At 45.1% G+C, this 23,314-nt stretch overlaps 1 long non-coding RNA gene and 1 pseudogene across 1 annotated transcript; both read left to right on the top strand.

The window, feature by feature from the left end:
- The first annotated feature begins 1,964 nt into the window (after nucleotides 1-1,964).
- Nucleotides 1,965-6,671, top strand: LOC143843939 (uncharacterized). Its single transcript, XR_013233753.1, has 2 exons — nucleotides 1,965-2,166; nucleotides 5,941-6,671. It is a non-coding gene; the product is annotated as an uncharacterized LOC143843939 (long non-coding RNA).
- Nucleotides 6,672-19,182: 12,511 nt separating this feature from the next.
- Nucleotides 19,183-22,538, top strand: LOC143844024 (plasma membrane calcium-transporting ATPase 1 pseudogene; annotated as a pseudogene).
- Nucleotides 22,539-23,314: the final 776 nt, after the last annotated feature.

The raw sequence follows: 23,314 nt of genomic DNA, 5'->3' as shown, positions 1-23,314 counted from the left end.
ATCGCAGCAGCTTGGCCGGCGCGGGGTGCCGCCATTGTTGCCGCTCCTGCAGGGGCCACACAACAGCCTTGCGGGGTAGATGGAGATAGAGCGTTTGTCTGTCTGGAGCAGCAGAAAAGAGCGACATTGGCATGGTGAGACAAGAAGCAGAACTGAATTGAGAAATCCCAGGAAAAAAAACAATTTATATACAATCATGAACAATGGATCTTTACGCCATATTTCAGTTTTGGTTTAATTTCTGTGAAAGAACACTTGCACAATTTTATGGATGGTGGTCATCACAACATGAGGAACTGTATTAAGGGGTCATGGCATCAGGAAGGTTGAGAACTACTGCCCTAAACAGTGGGTATTATTTCACAGAGAACTTCTGCACTAATTAACACAGTAATGGATTGATTTACTTTCTTACTTACTATACCTCGCTCCCCTTGCAGCTCAGGGCAGTTATAAGGGAAGCATTTGTTATAAGGGAACCATTTAGGATAGTGGGTATATATCACTATATTCATAAAAATCCTTTGAGAGCTGTCCCATAGGATTTTCTTGGCAAAATTTTCACAAGGTGAGGTGCCAGGTCTTTCCTTAAGCCTCCCTATTTACCCGGGTTTGGAACCGGCATGCTCAGGCCAACAAAGAACACGTTGGTTAGATACGATCAAAATGGACACGGTCAGAACATTACACAACTCAAAGAAAGCAATGCCAGATCGGAAGTTGTGGCGGCAGTTGTGCTATAGCTAAGAGTCAGATTCACCAGAATGGCTCTCATCATCATCATTCATACAAAACAAAGACTTGTCTTAAAGAGGGGCCAACAAAGTTGTTTCAGGGTTCACAATGTTCTCGCTGGTAGGTATATACGAAGGATACCTTAAACCGTTTGTTTATTATTATTATTATTATTATTATTATTATTATTATTATTATTATTATTATTATTATTATTATTAGATTTATTTCCCGCCTCTCCCGATAGGCTCGAGGCGGGTCACAACAACTAATCCCATTAAAATTCCCATTAAAACATCAATCTACTAACATGACGGCTAAAAATCCCATCCCTCCCCCAATTATCAAAGAGCTGAAGGGGAAAGGATCGGTGAGTAGCGTACACTCCAACTCCTAGGGGGGGAGCGATGTCCCTGATTCGCTGACCCCAGCCTCAACCATAGACCTGGTGGAAGAGCTCCATTTTACAGGCCCTGCGGAAAGCTGACAAATCCCGCAGGGCCCGCAGATCACCCGGGAGCTCATTCCACCAGGTAGGGGCCAGGACTGAAAAAGCCCTGGCCCTGGTCGAAGCTAGGCGCGCTTCCTTCGGGCCGGGGAAACAAAGTGGAATTCATCATGATTTAGATGGCCTAGACTAGCTCAATCTCATCAGGTTTTAGAAGATAAGCAGGGTAGGCCATGATAAGTACTTGGATGGGAGACCATGGAGGAAATCCAGGGTCACTATTTAGAGTCGGGCAACGGCATGCCACTTCTGCTCGTCTCTTGCCTTGAAAACCTTACAGGGTCACCATAAGTTGGTTGTGACTTGACTGATGGCACTTTCCACCACTATCAAATGTGGAATGCAACCTGTTATTGACTCCTTAGAGACAGCTTTAAGGCAAAGCCTTCGCTGATGTGAAATGTAGTTCTGTGTATGCAAACCTGGGAGTTTGTAGGCAGACTGCCTGGTGGATCAGGGCCTGTGCTGCCTTCTGAGGTTTTTTTTTTTGCCTCGGGCCTCAAAATGCCATGGGCCAGTCTTGGTAAAGCAAGAGCCTTCCCCAGTCAGAAAGGCAAACAGGCAGAACCTCCAAGGGTAACTAAACAAAAAAAATGTGCATTTGCGGGCAGAGCTCACTGTTGACTTAAGTACAAGCTGCAGATAAAAATGAGGAAAAGGCGGGGGAGAGGGAATCATTGCCCTTGTTAGGAGTCTGCTTTATTGGCCCTGATAATGGGCCTCTGGCAGGCCCCTAAGCTTCCCCTGTGGCATGGATAGCAGTGGGGGTTGATGGGGAAATCGCAAGCCCCGTGGCCATGGCAAGAGGGAGGGGTGGGTGGGGGTGGGAGAGTGCTTGCCCCTCCCACTTGGGCAGCCTTGGAACCACAACACGCTTATCTCTGAGGACAGTGACTGCTACGTGTTTGAGGCTTTGCAAGAAGGTACTTTTCCCGGCTCTCCAAGGAGATTGCTTAATTATTTTCTGGGGCTCTTTACAGTTGGAACAAAGAAGGAGGAAAAAGAAACCTCACCTAAATCAAGTTGGCCTGGATTCCAGGGCTTCTTAAAATGTGGACCACTATTACTGTTGACTTGTGTTTTTCGGGGGTGGGGGTGGGGGAAGCTATCACAGTTCTTTTGTTGTTGTTGCTTGTCTCTTTTGTTTATATCAAAATGTTTAGAAGGCTTCTGTACTGTGTATTACAGGCAAAGTAAAGCATATAGACAGTGGGAAGTAGGGGCTGTCAGCTCTGGGTTGGGAAGTTTCCAAAGATTTGTGGCTGAGGGTTGCCAGGGCCCCCTTGGCCACCAGAAGGGGATGGGGGGGTGCGAAGGGGTGTTTGAGATTGGGAAGCTCCTGGAGATTTGGGGGTGAAGCCCAGGGATGACACTGGGGTACAATGCTACAGAGTCCACTCTCCAAGGCAGCCCTTATCTCCAGGGGAACTGATTTCTGTAGTCTGGACATGAGCTGGAATTCTAGGGGTCCACAGGTTCTGTCTGGAGGCTAGCGTTCCTATTGTGGGTGGAGTGTGGGGAGGGGAGAGTGCTCAGTGGGGATGCGATACCCGAGAGTCCCCTCCAAAGCTGTCATTTTTGTAAGGGAAACTTTCTCTTCTCTCAAGGGAAAATAGCCACAACATTTATGATTTCTGAAATTTTTATTGCGACCAAAGCAACAGATCATGTTCCCCAAAAATATGAAACAAAGAAACCCATTGGGCTGGTTGGCCTCAAGCAAATGCCTGGTGGAGGAGCTTCCTTTTGCAGGCCCTGCGAAATTGTGAGAGTTCGGACCGGGCCATGATCTCTTCAGGAAGCTTGGTCGACCAGGTGGGGGCCAGGACTCAGAAGGCTCTGGCCCTTGTTGAGGTCCGACTTGCTTCTCTGGGGCCAGGGATCCGCAGCCAGTTGGAGGTGGCGGAACATAAGGCAGTGGGGGGTATAGGCAGTGTCTCTCAGAATCTGGAATTCAACTGGGAGCCAGCTGAGTTGTTGAAGGATAAGCCGGATGTGGGACCTCTGTGGTGTATTAGTCAAAATCCTGGCTGCAGCGTTCTGTACCAGCTGTAGTTTCCGGATCAAGGATAAGGGTAGGCCTGCATAGAGCGAGTTACAGAAATCAGGTCTAGAGGTGACCGTCGCATGGATCACTGTGGCTAGGTGTTCGGGGGCCAAGTAGGGCGCTAGTAGTTTGGCTAGGCGGAGGTGATGAAATGCCAGCCGTGCTACCTTGTGACCTGGGATTCCATTGTAAGGGAATCATCCAGGATCACGCCGAGGTTCCTGGCAAAGCTGTTATGAGCTGCACTCCATCCAGGGTGGGCAGGTACGCTTCCTCCCATGGTCCCTTCCTGCCCAGCCACAGGACCTCTGTCTTTGGAGGGTTGAACTTCAGACAACTCTGCTTGAACCATTTTGTCCCTGCTTTCAGGAAGCTGGTTAATGCTTCTGGGGGAGAGTCAGGATGGTCATCCTTCAGGAGGAAGAGCTGGGTGTCATCTGCATATTGGTGGCAAACCAACCCAAACCTCCGCATCAGCTGAGCAAGAGGGCACATGAAGATATTAAATAGGATAGAAGACTGCTCCTTGTGGGACTCCACATGTGAGCTGGTGACAGCTAGATACTCTCCCCTGATACTGGATCAGGGGAATGGTGTGGACATAGTTTATCTGGATTTCAGTAAAGCTTTTGATAAGGTTCCACATGATATTCTTGTTGACAGGTTGGTAAAATGCGGTATGGATCCTAATTCTGTCAGGTGGATCAATAACTACTTACTTACTTTATTTATTTACGGTCATTTAGACCGAAACACCACCTCAAAATGAAGAGAATAATGTCATCAATGGAAAATCACTACCCATAGGTAACCCGCAGCAAAAGCAACAACATCTTACGGAAAGGGTTAAGACATCATTACCTGCAAGAAATGGCTGCGTTTACTCTGACCCAGAGGGACAACTAGATCTGATCAACTGGGATTGACTAGATAAATCAAGACTCGGGGGTGGGAATGTGGGCATGCAGAAACTTGTATTATTATCATGGAATTCCAGGGGATGGGCCGGTAGAAGTAGTGACCTGGAAGTTCTTAGTTTTCTTACTAAATATGATCAATAACTAATTGACAGATCGTACCCAAAGGGTACTTGTTAATGGTTCAGCATCCTCTTGGAAAAGAGTGACAAGTGGAGTACCCCAAGGATCTGTCCTGGGACCTGTTATTCAGATGAGGGATTAGAGGGGATACTAATTTGCAGACGATACTAAACTGGGAGTGGTAGCAAACACAACCGAAGACAGAATCAAAATACAGGATGATCTTGATAGGCTTGAGAAGTGGGCTAAACGGAATAAAATGAAGTTCATAAGGGACAAATGTAAAGTTCTGCATTTAGGTAGGAAAACCAAAGACACCAATATAGGATGGGGGAGACTTGTCTTGGCAGTAGCATGTACGAAAAGGATCTAGGAGTCTTAGTAGACTATACATTGAACATGAGTCAGCAGTGTGACTTGGTGGTTAAGAAGGCAAATGGGATTTTGAGCTGTATCAAACGGAGTATAGTGTCCAGATCATGTGAGATGATGGTACTGCTGTATTCTGCTCTAGTTTGGCCTCACTTGGAGTACTGTGTTCAATTTTGGGCACCCCAGTTGAAGAGGACAGTCTTTGGATTTCCTCCGTGACTATTCTGATGATAAGGATTAATTTAGTATTTAATTACCTTATTTGTACGCTGCCTTTCCAACCAATGGAGTCCCAAAGCAGTTTAAATTTTTCTCCTGCTTTCTTCTCATAACAACACTGCAAGGTAGGTTAGGCTGAGAGGCCAGCTGGCCCAAGGTCACCCAGTGAGCTTTCGTGGGAGAACGGGGATTCCAACCTGGGTTTTCTAGATTCAGGTCTGACACACCAACATTTACATTATACTGGCTATCACTCTGTTATCATGTGGGTTCCCTCCTCCCCATTAATCATGTGAACAAGCAACATGAGAGGCAGGAGGGAATGGATATTTAGAGTTCATTGTTCATTTTGGCTTGAAACAGAACTTGTTTTTTGTTTTTGGATTGTAGCCATTATTTCTCGCTCCATACAGAACAAATATGCTGAGCAATTCTTTTCTCCATTGTTTCTGATAGCTTCTATCCTTAAAAGGATATTGACGTATCCTTCTCATCCCTTAATTGTAATCAGATTCACTGCAGAGTTAAACATTGATATGTTGAAATCAAAAGAGATTCCAGCTATTCATGATTCAGTGGGATGTGGTCACAGCTTACTTTTCCTGGATTGTGCCAAGTGTATTTGAATGAATATAGGATTGTTGGATCCGCGTTGCCTATATATACATACAAATGCGCAGCCGACTTGCTGCAATCTCAGCAAAGGGCTTTCAAGTAGGGTTACCTAGTAGGGAAACACCTGGAGATTTGGGAGATAGAGCCTGAGGAGGATGGGGTTTGGGGAGGAGAGGGACTTCAGGAGGGTATAATGCCCTAGAGTCTATCTTCCAAAGAGGCCATTTTCCCTAGGTGAATTAATATCTGTTGCCTGGAGATCAATTATAATCCTGGGAGATCTGCAGCCACCATCATACAGCCCACTTGTAAAAATTATCAAAATTATGTGTGTTGAAGCCCTTTAATCAGTCTACCATGTGATGTTAGTAATCACCGTTGACTCTTGAATTTTTCTGTTTCAGCTCCGTCCCGTACAGACACTACCACACTGAACATGCGAGTTTCTCCTGAGGCGAAAAGCTTTCCCAAGAATCGGCGTCCTGTAATTCTCCCTCCTAGTTTCACGCCTGCGGTCTGACAGCCATGGCACGTGACTCTCGATCATCACGGCTAGCAAAAAAAGAGGAGGCCAGCAAAAAGAAACCAAGCCCAATCAAATGTAAATGTTGCCAAGCCCCAAAAGATGCCAAGAAGACTTCTCCAAAGGCGGAAAGTTCTGCCAGGGGCCAAAAGCCAATGGAAGAAAAAACTGATGGCAAGAAAAAGCCACAAGTCCAGAAGCCGCCCTTAAATCCCTCCTGCCGATTCCTCAGGAGCAGCGTCGCCAAAGCCTTTTCAGGAGCCCCTTGGGTGAATCTGGAGTTGACTAATGAGGTTCTCTTTCCTCAGGAGCCTCCTCTGAGCTGCAATGGCTTTACAATGACACTTCGCAGGAAGCCATTTGCCCATGCCCTGTTCCAGAAACCAACGCTTGCAAAAGTCAAGAAACCTAGCTCGGAACAGAATGTGAGGAAAAAAAGTAAGTGCGAATCCGAAGCCTCTCCTTTATCACAAGGGAAACCGGCTGAAGAGGCACCCAGATCTTCCAAACAAGAGTTATGCCAAAAGAACAAATTGTCTCCTCCCAAACCAGAAGAGCCTCTGTGTGGTGCAGGAGGAAGCCCTGTGGACCAATATAAACTTTTAAACAAAAGTGCTACAAGCTTTATCTATTTCTTTATGTAGCGCAGCAGTTTTTGATGTGAATTAGTTCTACTCCACCAGGAAAAGTATTACTGTTACCCCATATTCTTGGCCAGTGATTCCCCCCCTCTATTTCTTTATTTCTCACATTTCAACCCCTTCCCCCCATTTCAATGTTCCTTTTCAAACCCACAAAATCCCTGTATTTCATGAAACTTTTTTTTGTTCTGGTACCATGGAGAAGAATATGCTCCATTTCCCTGCAAGGGGGGGGGGGGGTGAGCAAAAGTACTTAACACGCACAGTTTCAATCCACTTCAGTAAATGTGAAGTGGATTCTGCCATTTCACTATTGTAAAATTCAGTTGTGTTGAAAGTGGATTGAAAGTGCATTATTTAGTCTGTGTGTGAAAGCCTCTCTAATCCCTCAAAACTGTTCAAATGTTTGAATGGTTGACCTCTGATATGCAAACATTTTGATGCTACTGTGCAGGTATTTATTATGACTGAAATATTTTTCAGACTCTCTAGATATATTCATGTTTGTACTCCCAAAATGCAGAGACCAATTTATGATTAAAGCAGTGACCTCTAATTGGGATGATAATTAGATGCAGCAAAAATGGCAAGCAGAGGATAATCATAATAATTTTAAGCATATGGAAATATAAAATACCTGCCATGGAACCAGCCATTAACCGATGGACATGTCCAGAAATGCCAAGGTTCTTCTTTATCATCTGCAAAAATATCAGTATTTCCAAGTGTAGGGAAACGAAACCTTTAACATACTAAATGAACTTTAATGTGCAACTCAGCAAGAGCACAAACAGTAAGTGAGCACGTTTATGGTAGGATTATAATCAGTGGGTAAGAATGTGTCTGCAATGGCAGTTTTTTCCAAAATTAAGATGGGCAAATGATTTCTCAGTCTACCCTGGAGTGGTTTTCGGTCTGTCTTGATTATACATGATTACAAAATAGTGAGGCAGATCTGGTCAGCACAGGCTACAAATTAGTAGAAGCAGCAGATCTGCCTCATCTGTAAGGTATCTGTTCTTTAATTCATACTTTACGGCAGTGGTCCCCAACCTTTTTATCACCGGGGACCACTCAACGCCTTTTACTGAGGCCCGGTGGGGGGGGCAGTTTACTCCTCTACTCTCAACCACTGCCCTAGCGCTCTCTGATCACTATGGTAAAGTTTAAACATCCCTTCAAAATAAGATACAGACACGCCACAACAATGAAGTGTGTTGTAAAGGGCTGGGGGGGATGAAGGGCCGGGGGGGGGAGAAGGAGTCCTTCGGGGCCCACCTCCAATTAGTCGAAGGACCACATGTGGTCCGCAGCCCACAGGTTTGGGATCGCTACTTTACAGGAATACATATTAAAATACAATTCTATAAAAGCATAACTTGGCACCATTTATTGGTTTCTTATATGAAAAGGATCCTATGGAGAATTTCTGCTGACAAAAGAGGGAAGCCAACACTTCCCACACCCATAGCAGGTGGCCAAACCTCTCCGTTTTGTTCCCTGGGGTGGGGGGCAGGTCCTCCTGTCTCCCAGGAGTGCCACTCCAGGGGGCATTTTGGGCTGCAACAGGAGGGGGAAGTGAGAAAGTCACCTGGCTGGATGCAAGCCAATGCCAAGATCCCAATCCAAGACAAAGACGGCAACTAGTTCACCAGTCAAATGTACTAAGGAGCACTCAGGGCTGCTGCTGTAATCTACAAGCAAACCTAGGCCCAGACGTATATCTAGACTGCAAACTTGCTCCTTTGAGAAGTAGGTGATCATAACTGGGACAGGTGATCTCTAGCGCTAGAATCAGCCGCCGCCGTGTCTTCTTCGGGGTCCCCCTCGCCTCACGGGAACGCCTCTCCTCAGACTCGTCACTTGAAACAGCCCCGTCTGCCCGTTTCTCCCCTTGGAACCCGCTTTCTGTGCAGTTGACAGCCGTTATTCTCGTTGGGGGGGTGTGGAGTGGGGGTGGGGAAATGTGGCCAGGCACACTTGAAGGGGGCCACTGACTGAACATGTTTATGGGGGTGTCCGTGAAATAGCCTCCTTGTCACACATGAAGACCTTAAATTGCTAAGTCTTCCAAGAGAAAGAAAAAGAAATGTCATCCATTCGTGTGTGCTTGAATTAATGTGTGTGGGGGATAAGGAACGCACACGCTTCTCTTGGTTAAATGTTCTAGAAATCTGCCTCAAGTATCTGTAAGACAAGGGACATGGGATATAGTTCACACTAGACCTTTTAAAGCCTAGCTCATTGTGCTAGCAGCCAGGGGCCCTGGTACCCGAGAAGAGCTCCTAAAAGGGCTTTTTTTTAATGTACCTTGTTAATGCCTTGGTCAGCAAAACTGTCCTGGAAGACGGGAGGTGCTGGTAGCTGCAAGATGAAAATCATCATTCTGAATGACAGTGAAAATACGTCACTAGTGACTTTTGAAAACATCTTTTTATTGTATCTGTTGACTCATTCTAGTCTAGTCAGAGGACTGGAAGATTATTAGAAACTCTTGCTCTTTTCCCTTTCAGCTGAGTGGTAGCTTGGGTTCCCTCTGTTCATTGTTTACATGTCCTTTACTGATACTGTTTGTAGAACTGAAGCTCTGCTGTTTTGTTTGCTGTCTTTCACAGTGTTGCATCTGGATGCACTTAGGCATTTTCAAGGTGATTTTGAAACTAGAAAGTATTGGAATGTGTCATCTGCACAGGGGGAAGGGACTCCCTTGGAAGGGAGACCTGTGAGTTTTAAATTTCCATGTAGGAATGTCAGTTTCTTATTACTTTTCTGTATCAAATGTGGCCACTGTGGCACAAATTGATGTTAGTTGTACTTTACAAACATATTATTTCTGCAGTTCAGCAAAGCCACAGAAGCGTGCATTCCCACTGACTGAATGTACATTTAAGGCCACAGTTGTACTTCCGTGAGGGAAGTCATCCACAGATGGTCAGGTCATGCTTCTGCTCACTCAGGTAGGGCTAGTCATGTTCAAATGATTTTTAGTGGCCGTAATGGGTGACCATGGGCTGGCCTTCCAGTTTCAGATAGCCCTCCAGTTTCAGATAGCTCCTGGCTAGCTCCACTCACCCTTTCCCCACTATTTAATTGCAGGATGAGTGGAGGAAAAACTCCAGGGGCTGCACCCACTCGCAGATCCAGCACAATAGGCCTGAAGACGAAGAAGGGCTTCAAGTAGTTGAGAACCTGACCAAGGCTTTTGGGCTGGGGCCTCAGACTACGAAGAAGGACCTCAAGGAGGCAGCTGACTCCCTGCCCGAGGTTTCGGGGCTGGTGTACACAGGCGTGCAATCGGCAGCCTCTGCAGAGTGAACCCCCGAAGTCTTGGGGGTGGGTTCCTCTGCCACCAGCCGGGATTAGAAGGTGGATGACCCAGAGCACTGTGGGAGTCTCAAGGGGCTGGCCTACCCCAGTGGTGAAACCGCTCCAGTCCACAGGGAAATGCCTAGTTGTGGGGCAGAGCCCTTGCAGGAGAAGAGACCACCCCAGGATTAGGGTGAGCTCCAAGGTGTCAGGCAGGAATGGGGCAAGGTCAAGCGTCCCACACCTGGGCACCAGAGAAAATGTGACACCTACAGCCATCTAGCCTGTCATCCAGTACAGCACACAGGCTTTTCATAGAGCTCCCAGGAGCAATATGAAAAGTGGTTCCTGCACAATGCCATTGTGCGATCGCAAACGGAAAAGCTGCCCCCAGCCAGTAGGGGCCCCCAGCTGCCCCCAGCCAGTCCTCCTGCCCCATCTGGCAGAGAGAAAAGCAGCTATTAAGCGCTTCCAACCCTGGGAACAGGCTCGGTGGCTCCCTGCGATGTCTGCCCTGGCCATGCTTCCACCAGAGGGCGAGATTGCCCTGAATAACCGCCCAGGTCCTGCTCCAACTCGACGCCAGCCACCAAGTATTCCCTCCCTTTCCCAACCAAGGGACCGGTTGCGCTGCCTGCCTTCCCCTGCCGCGCCTGCCTGACTTTTCCCTCCAGCAACACCAGCGGGAGCACCTGGGAAGGCTGTTTCCACCAGCGGCCATCCTTTTTTATCAGTTCCCGGGAACAATTGCTGCCCCCACCCGCCGCCGCCGAGGTCATCCCTCCAGCGACAGGTAAGACCAATGTTTCGTTCTCTCTACACATAGACATAATTAGGTGAGAAGCGCCAGGAGTGGAGTGATGGTGCAGAATATGGTTGGGAAGCATAGGTGTGGACACGTTCTCCAGGAGCCCCTCCACTTTCCATCTCCTCCAGGCTCATCATTGGCCGTTTTGGGAGTGGGCGAGTGGGCCAACATGACTGCACGTGGTCATATCACACAATAAAGTGAAAAACAACAAAACTCCCACCCATCCAGGAAACCCTTCCAGTGGCATCAAGAAACCCTGCGGTTTCCCAAAACCCAGGTTGAGAAAGCCTCCTCTAGGGTCTTCAGTGGAGGTTTCTTGTAATGGTGCCCTGGGTTGAATTGTGCCTCAGAATTGGATTGGATCTCTGAAGGTAGGAGATAGTGGTTGCATTCATGCCTCACAGTAGAAAAAAGCAAGTGCCCTGTAGCTGCCCTGAACACTAAGAACATTTGTGGCAGGGTAGGAACTTTTGCGAGTTACTGCTCACCTCTTAAGGGAGTGGTGAGTCATGAGAACTCCTCCCCTCCCCTAAAGGTTGTTAGTCTTCAAGGCAGCCACTGGGCTCTTGCTCTTCTCTATTGCTACAAGCAAACAAACTGTGCTACCCGCCTTGAGCATTCACTCCTAAGTAGCAATGGAGGAGTTGGGCCTAGGTGTCCCAGGAGAATCAGAACACCCACGTGAAACCAAATTCTTAAAGAGGCACCCCAACCTGGTTGTGTCAGGAATAACCATGCCTCCTTGCATCTGCCATTTACTGAGACCAGAAAGGATCCTAGTTTTATCACCATGTGATTACCCTCTGTCAGGATTGCATAACCGCCACCAAACAAAGAGGCAATGGTCGAAGCTCCCAACCAATTCCCAATCAGTAGATGCAACTAGGAGTCACACTTTTAGAGGAGTCACATCTTCATTCTGAGTTAATCTCAAAATATTTATTGAGAAAAATGGGAAGGTCAGTATTCCAATGCTAGCTGCCCTGAGCCATGGGAGAGGGCAGTGTGTGCGAATGTGCACAGGTTAAATAAATAAATAATAAGGAATTGTCCCCCTTCAGACCTGCTCTGTGAGAACAACTTGAACAGGACTGTGCCGAGCCTAAGGTCATCCAGTTGTCTTCACACAGAGGAGCAGGGAATATATCCAGGATCTCCAGATTAGTGGTTGTTGTTAGATGCAAAGTGGTGTCCGACCCATTGCAACCCCATGGACAATGATCCTCCAGGCCTTCCTGTCCTCTACCATTCCCCGGAGTCCATTTAAGCTTGCACTGACTGCTTCAGGGGCTCCATCCAGCCACCTCATTCTCTGTCGTCCCCTACTTCTTTTGGCTCCCAGCATTAGGGTGTTCTCCAGGGAGTCATTCCTTCTCATGAGGTGGCCACAGTATTTGAGTTTTATATAAACACTGATTAGGCAGATAACCTTTGGGGCTGAAAACAAACACTTAGTAACACTTCAGATGAAACTGGTTAGAGCAAAACCAAACTACAGAGCAGGAGCCAAGTCTGGGTGGGGAATCTGCAGGATGCTAAAAGCCCATCCATTTCTACAGACTTAAGAAGGGTATAACTCTGCATAAGATTGCACTGTGAGGATGTCCCCGGCAGATGGGCACAAAAGAAATTAGCTTTTCATAATGGAGTAAAAATAATTTTACATTACAATTTTTGAATTCCAAGTTCTTAGAACTTGGATTTTCTGTACATATCTTAGGAAAAGTTTTGTGTTGATGCATATTTAATTTTTTTAATTCTCTTAACATTCTGCTTTTACACAGAGCTCCCACAGGTTCCCTGGCGATGTCCACCCATGCTGAACTTCAGCAAAGCTGTGATATGAAGAGCTCTAAAACAATTCACTGCTCCTCTCTGAGGCCCATACAAACATGGCTCAATGCATCGTCCACAGCATCAAGGCCTCAATTTGCATCCAGAATCGACTACTGAGCAATGAAAGCCCCATGGAAACTGTGAGGAAGCAGTTGGATCTCCTGGAATTGCTGCTCATCTCTAAACTATAAAGATCAGCTCCCCAGGCAAAAATGGATACTTTGGGGGGTGACTGAGTAGCATTGTATCCCACCGAGATTATATATTTTATTATATTTTTTCTTATTAAAGATATATTATAAATAAGAATGGCTAATGAAAGATATAATTTGAAATTATGATTTCTAATAATGGTGTTTGAGGGTGTGGTATTGGGGAAAACATAATTTGTTATGCAGTTGGTCAGAGGTCTTTTTTATTTTTTGGGGGGGGTTCTTTTGTTACTACTTGTTAGGGATGGGGTTAACACAATGGTGTTGGTATTATTGTTCTATTTATTGATGTGTAAACTTCCCAATAATTTTTTTTAATGATTATGCCATAGTAAACAAAATAAGGACTGTATAGCATTTTATACAACTATTAAGGAACTCAGAAAGACCTAGCAGGAACTGCGTTTCTAAAACAGTAGATCCCAAAGATCGCTTGCCTGCTCTAGCAATTCAGTTGCCCCAACAATGCTACTTGGTTTGCTGCCACCGTCCTCCCTTTAAGGAGGTTCAATCTGCAGATTGGATCTGCCTGTAAACAAAGCAGATCAGAATAGGAAGTCAAAGCTGCTCCAAGACTCTTAGACGTGCCTTTTAAAAACACAGCCGCACATGGCACGTGAGCCTGCTAATCTATTTACCTTGTCCCAGATACCTTACCTGGCCTCCATCAGCAAATACTAACAACCATTTTCCCGGTGATTACTGAACCCAGCAACAACGAAATGAAGTGCAGGGGGAAATACAGAAAACAATTACCTTTGTGTAAATGGTCTTGAATGCATGAATAATTCCTGTGTACTTATGATCCCCTTTCACTTGGAATGCCAGACGTGCTCTCACCATGTCAAGAGGATAAGTACAAATGACTGCAGTTATACCTTCAAAAACAAACATCATTTGCTGAGTTCAGCAAAATACTTGTAAAAATGGAAACATCTATCAAGACCATCTTCTGCAGGAGCACTCAGACTAAAGCCATGGTTTTAAAAAGTCAGTTTTCAAATGCAGCCTTTTATTTACCCTTAGGGAATTTGTGCTTTTAGATTTACAAGGTGCTTCTATGGTCACTCAAGGAGGATTGGCAAAAATCTGCATTTCAGTTTGCCCTAACTGAGCGAGCAAAGGCCTGACCTAACCACCTGGATGACTTCAGCCTCACTGACGGAGAAGAGAAGATGCTTCACATTCACAAGAGTGATACACACAGACCCATGAAGCTGCCTCATACTGTATCAGACCATTGGTCCATTGAAGTCAGCAATCTCCACTTAGACTTGCAGCAATTCTCCAGGGTTATAGCAGAGGTCTTTCATATCTCATTCCATCCTTTAAAATGAAGATTCCAAGAACTGAACCAGGGACCTTCTGCATGCCAAGCAAAGGTTCTACTGAGCTGCCACCATTCTCCAAGCCAAGGAGCTATTTATTTCAAGTTCTGCAAAATCAGATTCATATAGTTCAATCCTGTGCAATTACCTCCAGTCTAAGCTCACTGAGATCAGTGGGGTTGGAATGCATGATTCTGTATAGGAATGCCTAGGCAGACATTTAAGGTTATTTTATTGTACCACCCTCCCTGGAGGCTCAGGGTGGTTTACATAAAACGTATGAACAATTCTAGAAACTCTAGAAACAATCCATAACATATAAATAACCTACTCCCCAGAGGACAGTACATCCAAGCAAATTTTACCATTACTAAGACCGTTTACGCACTGGGAACTTCACTGCCCCAGCTCCCGTGCAGGAGCACAAATTTGGGGTGGATAAGGGACACCGGGACAAAAGCTCCCCTGTGTGGGTGCTGGAAGAGGTGGGGCAACCTGCCACGACTAAAACTCCAGCCTGCAGCCTGGCATGAAACCTCCTGTGCATAAACGATCTAAGGGAGCATTCTGCTTCAGAAGCAGTGCAGTTCTCAGACTTCTTCCAGCATGATGTATTTTATTGTTTTCTCCAGGAATTAAAGCTAACATAATAATATGTGAATAAATACATTTTTGTAGTTTTCTTGGTTTCTACGTTTGGAAAGCTTAAATCCCTTCTGTTCTTAAAGTTCTTTCATGTAGGAAAGTGGAGGGGGAAATCATGTTGTTGCTTTTTTCCTGTTTGAGTCTGCTTGTTTTTTCCTTTAAGGAAACTTTAAGGCAATTATCGACCAATGAAGATCTACCAGTGGGATCTTAATTACACAAGACTCAGGAAGCCCAGAGATTAAAGTTTCCACTGCTGTGTTAAACTTTGTCACCTGGAATACACGCATTACAATAGACTTTTCCTCACATTACTGCCACTGCTCAGATTCTTTTTCTCCTGCTGCTGAGAGGATTTCAATCTCGTAAGCACTAAGGAAGGTATTTCAAGACCTCACTGAACTTTCAATATTTGTTCAAATATACTGACATTGACAATACGGGGGGGGGGGAATCTCCATATGAATTGTGCTTGTAAATTTCAAATTCCTTCTGATTCTCACTTCTGTATTTGATGCTCATCCCTGTACCATAGCTGGAAGTGACTTCACTATAAGGTCAGATAGTTCTTATGCTTATTTCTCAAGTCAAAGGGAGGGAGATTCTACAGCTGGAGAACCTGCCAGCGTCACGCAGAAGTGCTTTGCTTCCATCCACTGAGCATTAGCATATATTTTTTCCAACAGTGCATCATCTGAAAGTGCTCTCCAATTCTGTTAATATAAGCACTATTATGTTTTTTGTTTGCCATATAAGGGAAGTGCTAGATAAGTGCTGGGGGGAAATCTGATTAACTCGTGATCTTTATATTCTCAGAAGGAATACAATCTTTCCCCCACGTAGCTCTGTCCCAGTAGCCTTAAATACATCTTGAAGCTGGTTTGCCCCATTCAGTCTGGAAAACATCCTGTACTTTAAAGTATCTCAAAAATATAGAGTAAGACTTTTTCATTATACCCAATTTGGGAGGGGGAGGGGTTGTCTGTTAAACTTCCAGCCTGCTAGTGAGCAGAGTTCGGGGAAGAATTCCAGTTTGGTATAATGGCATTGATTCCACCTTCCATAGCAGCCATTCTCTCCAGGGGGATCAATCTCTTGTCACCTGGAGTTCAGCAGTAATAATGGGAGATCTCCAGCTACCGGTTGAAGGATGGTAGCCCAAATACTAGATCTGTAGCACAAGCACAAGCCTTCTAGGCTCCCAAAGTTTTCTGACAGGGCTTTAAACCCCAGAAGTACTCAGCACAAAAATTTTAACAGGTGACACTTTTCTGGTCATAAAGATGCAGTGAAGAGTGAAATTTTAACTGCTTAAATGTAATTCTGTCGGACAGCTTTTAAAGGCACCGCTGCCAGAAAGATACAACACTGCATGGCTATAAATTGTATCAGCTGGGAAATTCCCCTCTCTCCCTTTTTCAGTAGACATGGAAGTTGCGAACTTTATGTCCAGTCTTGGCATCTGTGCTTTTAACAGCATCATCATTCATAACTGTTGGTAGCTTCATGGACCATTTCTTGTATATTGAGCTGCACAGGAACATGGAGTGAGGGCCTCTGAGGCATGGTGGGGAGAGGGTGGGCTTACCTGTTCCCCTACAGTTTTGCTTTTTAGATCACACACAGAAGACTCTAGTAGTTTCAACCATTTCTAGAGTTGCCAACCAACAGGTATGGCCTGGTGATCTTCAAAAAGTAATCTACAGCTGATCTCCAGACTACAAAGAGCAGTTCTGCTAGAGGAAACAGGGGCTTTGGGGTGTGGAGTTGTGGCAAAATGAGTCCTGGAGGTGGATTGGTACTCTAAAATGGCTGCCCTGGGTCTGCATGTTAAAATGGCTGCTAGAGGGTAGAAAAGCTGTAATTGCCTACACTTCCCAAAAGAGGGAAGGGAGAGGGTCACATGCCCTAATGAGAATGGAGGAGTCAGGCTCCACCAGGGGGAAGAGCATGGGAGTATTTAGGCTTCAGACTTCCTGGGAGGGGGCAGTCTTTCCAGGATCTCCAAGGGAGAAGGGGGCAGATCTCTTCTCCAGAGAGAAGACCTTGCTTGCCTCGGGCACAGGGTTGGGGCCTGGCCTGGCCACAAGAGACGCAGACACTAAGAAGGTGGGGAGTGAGCCTGGCAGGCAAGTGGACACAGGAGCCTCTCTCCCTCTTCCGCAGGGAGTGTAGGGAAAGAGGAGTACGTTTAGTCATCCATTAAGTTCATGCCTGGAACATGTATAAGTGCGGTGGCTTGATTCCATGTGGTATGCTAGAGGGAGTGTAAATTTATCTATCCAAGTATTAATAGTTTAATAAAGTTGAGTTTTGCACATAACCAAGTGGCTGGTGCTCTGGACCACCTAGTCTCCCCCGCTCAGTTACTACTAGTGCATTGTAGTAACCCCTTATGTCCAGAGGAGGAAAACCAGGCAAAACCGGGTGGTTGCCAGTTCTCCAGGCAGGACCCAAAGATTGATGGTGTTGACTCAGGAAATCAGCTAAGGGGTCTCACTGTCCCTTAGGAAGGGGTATAACAGTCAGTGAGTGGTGGCAGTGACGGAAAGGAAGAGATAGGCCCCACCCAGGGAAAGGGTGGAGGGCTGGAACAGGGCCCCACAGGCTTGGCATCTGTGCATTTCTGCAGTGATCAAGGCTTTTCATGCTAGGGTCATCCATGCTTTTCTTTAGGACAAGAATTTGGTTTACTGAAGCCTGCTTCTTCAGTGTTTAAAAACTGTGGCAGGGCCTACAATCCGATTGTAAGCAGCATTCATTGGAGTCCAGGGCCTGGAGAGGGGCCTTCAATTTAAGATTCGCTTCCTGGTAAGGGAGACGGAGGACGAGGGCCTGCTCTCCCGGCTGGGAAGAAGTGGGCTACAGACATCTATGGGCCCTTGGGTTAAGCAGCCGGACAGTTGAGGGGTCAGGCCCCCGCTCATGCCAACCCCCTCCTTCAGGGGTGGCATTCAATAAAAGGCTGTGGTCATGTTTACGCCAAAAAGCCAGTACGTCTTCATTGGCAAACTGTCACCGTGCTAATCAAGCCATGACATTCTTCGGCTCAGTGCTGTCTCCCTGTCACCACAATTTGGGATATCATAATAGTTTTAGCACTCCTTATAGTCATCATACCAAATAGGCCTTTTTAGGCTTTGTCTCTAAGGCTGGGGCGGGGGGGGGTAGCTGATACTCAATTCACATTACTCCATAGAAAAAGAAAATGAAACTTGATTATGTCTCACTATCTACAGACTTACATTCTGTTTGGCAGAAATACTTTTCACTTGGTACTTCCTGCAACTCCAGGCCCCTTGAGGTTTTCTTCCATAGTTCCTACATAATTGGCCTGCTTAGTGAGGGGCAATTCATGGTATCTGGTTTCTGGAGATCTCCCACTGTTAAAATGTATCTCCAGACAACCAAAATTAGTTCCCCCGGAGAAAATGGCTGCTTTGGAGAGTGGACACAATCGCATTATACCTCCCCTCCCTAAATCCCGCCCTTCTCAGGCTCTTTTCCAAAAGTGTCATTATTTCCCAACCCGCACCAGTTCTAGCAACCCTCATCCTAATCCAGAAAAGCTTACGGTAGAACAGGATGGTGTTAGTCTTTAAGGTGCCACTAGCCTTCTGTGGTTTTTTTTGGCATGATATTGGAGAGGAGTTCCAGCATCTGATTTCTGGATGTTCTTTACTTTCATAGGATAATCAGCAAAACAACAAACAAGTTGATCCCACACCAGTTCTCACCTCACTGAAGGCTTATAGAGGCAGTTTCCCTACAGGTGATGTTGAGTCCAGCATTAGACTCTTCTCACAAGCTGGGTCAGCTCCACTGCTCTGCTCAAAATAAATAGTAGAGGCCAGATAGTCACTGCTCAGCAGAGGGGAGGCTTTGGGCTGACAGGTGTGCACTTTTGCCCCTACGGTAACGAAAATCCAGGCGGGACTTAGAGGCCACTCAAGTGACAGATCAAGAAAATGGTTTATTTGGAAGGCAGAATCTGTGGCATTATATCCCGCTAAGGTCATTAAATGAATGTTTAAAATCCCTAAGAGACCAGTTTCATTCAGGACAATTGTGGGCTGTGAGAGAGAATGGGATTCTTCCATCTCACCCGTCCTCCCATAGTGCTTTCCAAAACCAGTGATAAAATCCCTCAAAATGGCTGTGGGAGCAGTACTTTGCCCTATTTTGGAGCTGCATGTGCTAAATGAGAAAGCGAGTTGAGTCCAAGGAACCTGAATCACCAAAATCTACAATTTCCGGGGGGGGGGGGGGGGATTTAAAAAAAAATATCCATAAAACAGCAGCTGACCATTACAAAGCTGATAAGATTAAACCCCTAATGCGAAGATGAGTACAAAGATGTGTTCTTTTAACCTGGTGGCTAAAAGAAAGCAAAGTGGTTGGCAGGTGAGCCTCAAGGAGGAATGTGTTCCAAAAGCAAAGTGCCAGCACAGAAAAGAGCCCTGTCTCTAGTCACTGCCTGCCTCACCTCTGAAGAGAATGGCACCAAGAGCAGAGCTTGAGAGACTGATCTCTGAGATGAACTGAGTCTTCTAAGTCTCCTGAAGTCAGTTGGATTAGAAGGGTAAAACTGCTTTGAATGCCACTGAAAGTATACTTGGTAGGCAGGCGCACACACACAATACCTTTATTGGCATAAAGCAGATTAGCAAAATAAACAGATATTCAGGATACATCAATCAGTTTAAGTTTAAAAACTGAACACAAAAATTCAGCCATAGTAAAAGTGACTTTGGCATCCTTATCACTCAATAAAAATTGGCAGACCAGGTCTTTTGAATGGTTTCTCCATCCTTATCCATAGTTGTTCCTCTATATATTTCTGAAACAGCCTAGGAGGTGGGACGTGTCCGGCTGTCCAAGTTGGAATAGGGCCAATCAGGGTGCAGCCAGCTTTGTCCTGATTGGCCCTGCCCCTGTGGCTCCCACCCTCCGGCCCTGGACTCTAGCCTCTTTGTTCTCAGAAACCTCAGTGCCTGGAGCCAGCAGCAGGTAAGGGGAGAGGCTCTGGGCAAAGGGTCGTGGTGGAAGGCTAGCTAACGAGGGCCTCCTGGCCTGCTAGGCTGGGCCTGCTGATGAGGGCCTCCTGGCCTGCTGACCACCTACTAAGCTCTGTCTCAGCCCTGCTAATGAGCTGCCCAGCCCCTGCCCACCCCACTTGATCTGGCTGCGAGCTGCTGCCCATGGTCACCTTAAGCTTCCTGGCCAGGGGAGGGGGCCCTTTCAAGGCCCGTTCTTAGGAACGGGCTTTGAAGCTAGTTTCGATATAAAAGATATAATATGCCTTCGCTGGACAATAAACAAGGGACAATCCAATAAGATATGTTGCATGGTGTCAGGAGTGTTTAATTCACAGGGACATAGTCTGTTTTCGAAAGGAATCTTGTCAAATCTCCCTTGTAATACTTTGGACAGAAAGGCGTTGAGTCAAGCAATCAAAAATGCTCTGCGATAAAGAGGATTTGCCAAGTTATAGAAATAAGCCGGCATTATCCCATGCTTCACTTGGAGACCAAGAGCACGGGGAGAGCAAGTTGCTTGAACGGTAGAATGGACTTTTTGGAATTCCTGATCAAGGATCCTTTGTTTAATTTGGCGCATAATGGAAGTTTCATTCAGAGATAAGATGTAATCGTAGTCAATGCCAATTTGTTGGAGTGTAGTCAGGATGGTAGAGAACCATTTAAATTTAAAAGAGTCTCTCAATAAACAGGCCAATAGTCTATCTGATTAAACTGTAAAATGCAGCTATAGCCAATATTTGAAGGTTGAAATTCAGGCCTTAAGTTTCGAGAAGATTATGGCTGATTTTGAGACATAAAGAGGAGTTAGGGACACAATTTGGAGTTCCCAAAATATTCCGGAAAAAGGCAGACTGTAACCTTTCCAAATTTTTGTTAAAAGCTGATCTCCACAGAGGGATACCGTATAAAATTTTGGGAAGAATTTTTCAGTTAAACACACGACAGGCAGCTGGGACAAACTGATTGCCTTTAAGGAAGAAAAAATGGTTTAAATTGGTAGTGTAACAGTTAGCCTACAAAGTAATGCTATTTCTATGTTTGGTCCAGTGCAAATTATGTTGGAAGGTGATTCCTAAGTATTTGAAACATTTGACCTGCTCGATTTGATGACCACCAATACGCCAGTTTAAGGGGGACCACTTATGTGCAAAGACCATCACTTTGTTTTTTTCCGAAGTTAATTGATAGGTCATTGAGTTGGCAATATTCATAAGAAGCGTTCAGGTATCTTTTCAGACCAATTCTGGAATAGTGTCATCAACATATAGAAGAAGTGGGATTGGCAGTTTATCTAGTTTGGGGGGATGACCATTTATGAGTCTTGGGGTTTTTGGAACATCATGTAAAAAAGGTTAAATAAATGAGGAGCAAGGTAGGCATGGTAGGCCGATTATATCTTCCCATTTGGTGTGCCAGAGAATGAATACAAGTGCTCTTATAAATAAATCCAAGGAAAAATGTTTTAATGCTATTGTTGTTTTTTTTAATCTGAATTTTTATTTACAGAAAGTCAGAATGTAAGTGGCTCTGGACCCACAAGGAGACTTCAAGATTACTGTCCAAGAGCTACATAATTTGACGGAATTACGAAGTAAAGAGGCAGTTAACAAAATAGAACAAGATTATTAGACAGTCAACAAAATGTGTACACTGCTGAAAACATCTCCCACAGATGGGATAATCAATAATGACGTAGAAATAGCTCACAGGAAAGCTGTTTTTGGAAAGCATATCTCCAAAAAACCCCAAAACATTCCTAACGTTAGTATGGGAAGCACTGCAGGATATGACATGCATTTTAGAAGTTGCAGCCATTATATCATTGGGACTTTCATCCATCCATGAGGAAGACATGATACGGCATGTCATGAAGGTTTCTCAGGAGAAGCAGCAGCTACAAATGTTGAATGGATAGAAGGAGCTGTGATCCTTTTTTCAGTCATCCTTGTAGTGTTAGTCACAGCTTTCAATGACTAGAGTAACGAGAAAAAATTCAGGGGCTTGCAACGTCGCATTGAAAGTGAACCGAACTTCATAGTCAATAGAGGAGGAGAGGCAATCCAGGTGCCAGTGTCTGAGTTAGTTGTTGGAGATGTTGCCCAGATCAAGTATGGTGACCTTCTACCAGCTGATGGCATTCTTCTCCAAGGGCATGACCTAAAAATTGATAAGAGTTCCCTCACAGTTGAATCAGATCTAGTCAAGAACTAGAAGTGTTTGACAGAGGCTCCCATATTGCTCTCAGGTACCCATGTGATGGAAGGCTTTTGAAGAATGTTTATCATAGGAATAGGGGTAAACTCACAAATAGGGATTATCCTCACTTTATTTGATGTGGGGGAGGGAAATGGAAAAACCAAGCCAAATGATAAAAAGCCTAAAATAACATCAAGAAATGGGGCTGGGAACGTCCTAAAAAATAGAAATGGAAAGTGAGCACAAAAAAACCTACACGCAAAAAAGAAAAATGTGTTCTTCAGGCAAAACTCACATGATTGGCCATTCAGATCTGTAAAGCAGACCTGGCAATGTCTGTCATCACAATTGCCATCCTAATAGGGTCTTCTGTTATTAGAAATTTTATTATTGAGAAGCGTACTTAGACTGTTGAGTGCACACCAGTTTATATTCAACATCTGATGCAGTATTTTATTATTGGAGTTACAATCTTGGTTGTAGCAGTGCCAGAAGGCCTTCTACTTGCCGTCATGATCTCACTTGCCTACTCTGTGAAAAAAATGATAGACAATAACCTAGTGCGACATTTGGATGCCTGTGAGACTATGGGTAATGCAACAGCAATTTGCTCAGATAAAACAGGAACTTTAACCATGAATAGAATGACAGTGGTCCAAGCTTTTTTTGGTGGCATCCATTACCAAGCTGCTCCTTCACCGAATGCAATTCATCCACCTGTTATGAATTATCTGCTGAAAGGAATCTCTGTAAACTGTGCTTATACTTCTAAAATAGTGATTCCCAAGAAAAGTGGTTGCAGCCCCCGTCATATTGGCAATAAAAGTGAATGTGCTTTGCTTGGCTTTCTTATGGAATTAAAAAAGTGTTATGAGATGGAGAGGAATAATACACCAGAGAACACACTGTTTAAAGTGTACACCTTCAATTTGGACAGGAAATCAATGAGCACTGTTTTGAGAAACCCTGATGGTAGTTTTCAAATATTCACCAAAGGCACTTCTGAAATAATCCTTGACAAATGTAGCCAAATACTGAATCATGAGGGAGAGTCTATACCTTACACACAAGACGACCATTACAACATGGGAAGGAATGTGATCACACCAATGGCCTCCAAGGGACACCAAGGGACTCCAAACCATATGTCTAGCTTTTAGAGATATAGCACCTTCTGAATCAGAACCAAACTGGGACAATAAGCATGAAATTCTCAGGGACCTGACATGCTTTGCAAT

The sequence above is a fragment of the Paroedura picta genome, chromosome 8, assembly GCF_049243985.1.
Source record: "Paroedura picta isolate Pp20150507F chromosome 8, Ppicta_v3.0, whole genome shotgun sequence".
Taxonomy (NCBI): domain Eukaryota; kingdom Metazoa; phylum Chordata; class Lepidosauria; order Squamata; family Gekkonidae; genus Paroedura; species Paroedura picta.
Note: the sequence above shows the minus strand (reverse complement) of the source record. Positions and strands in the feature narration are given on the sequence as shown.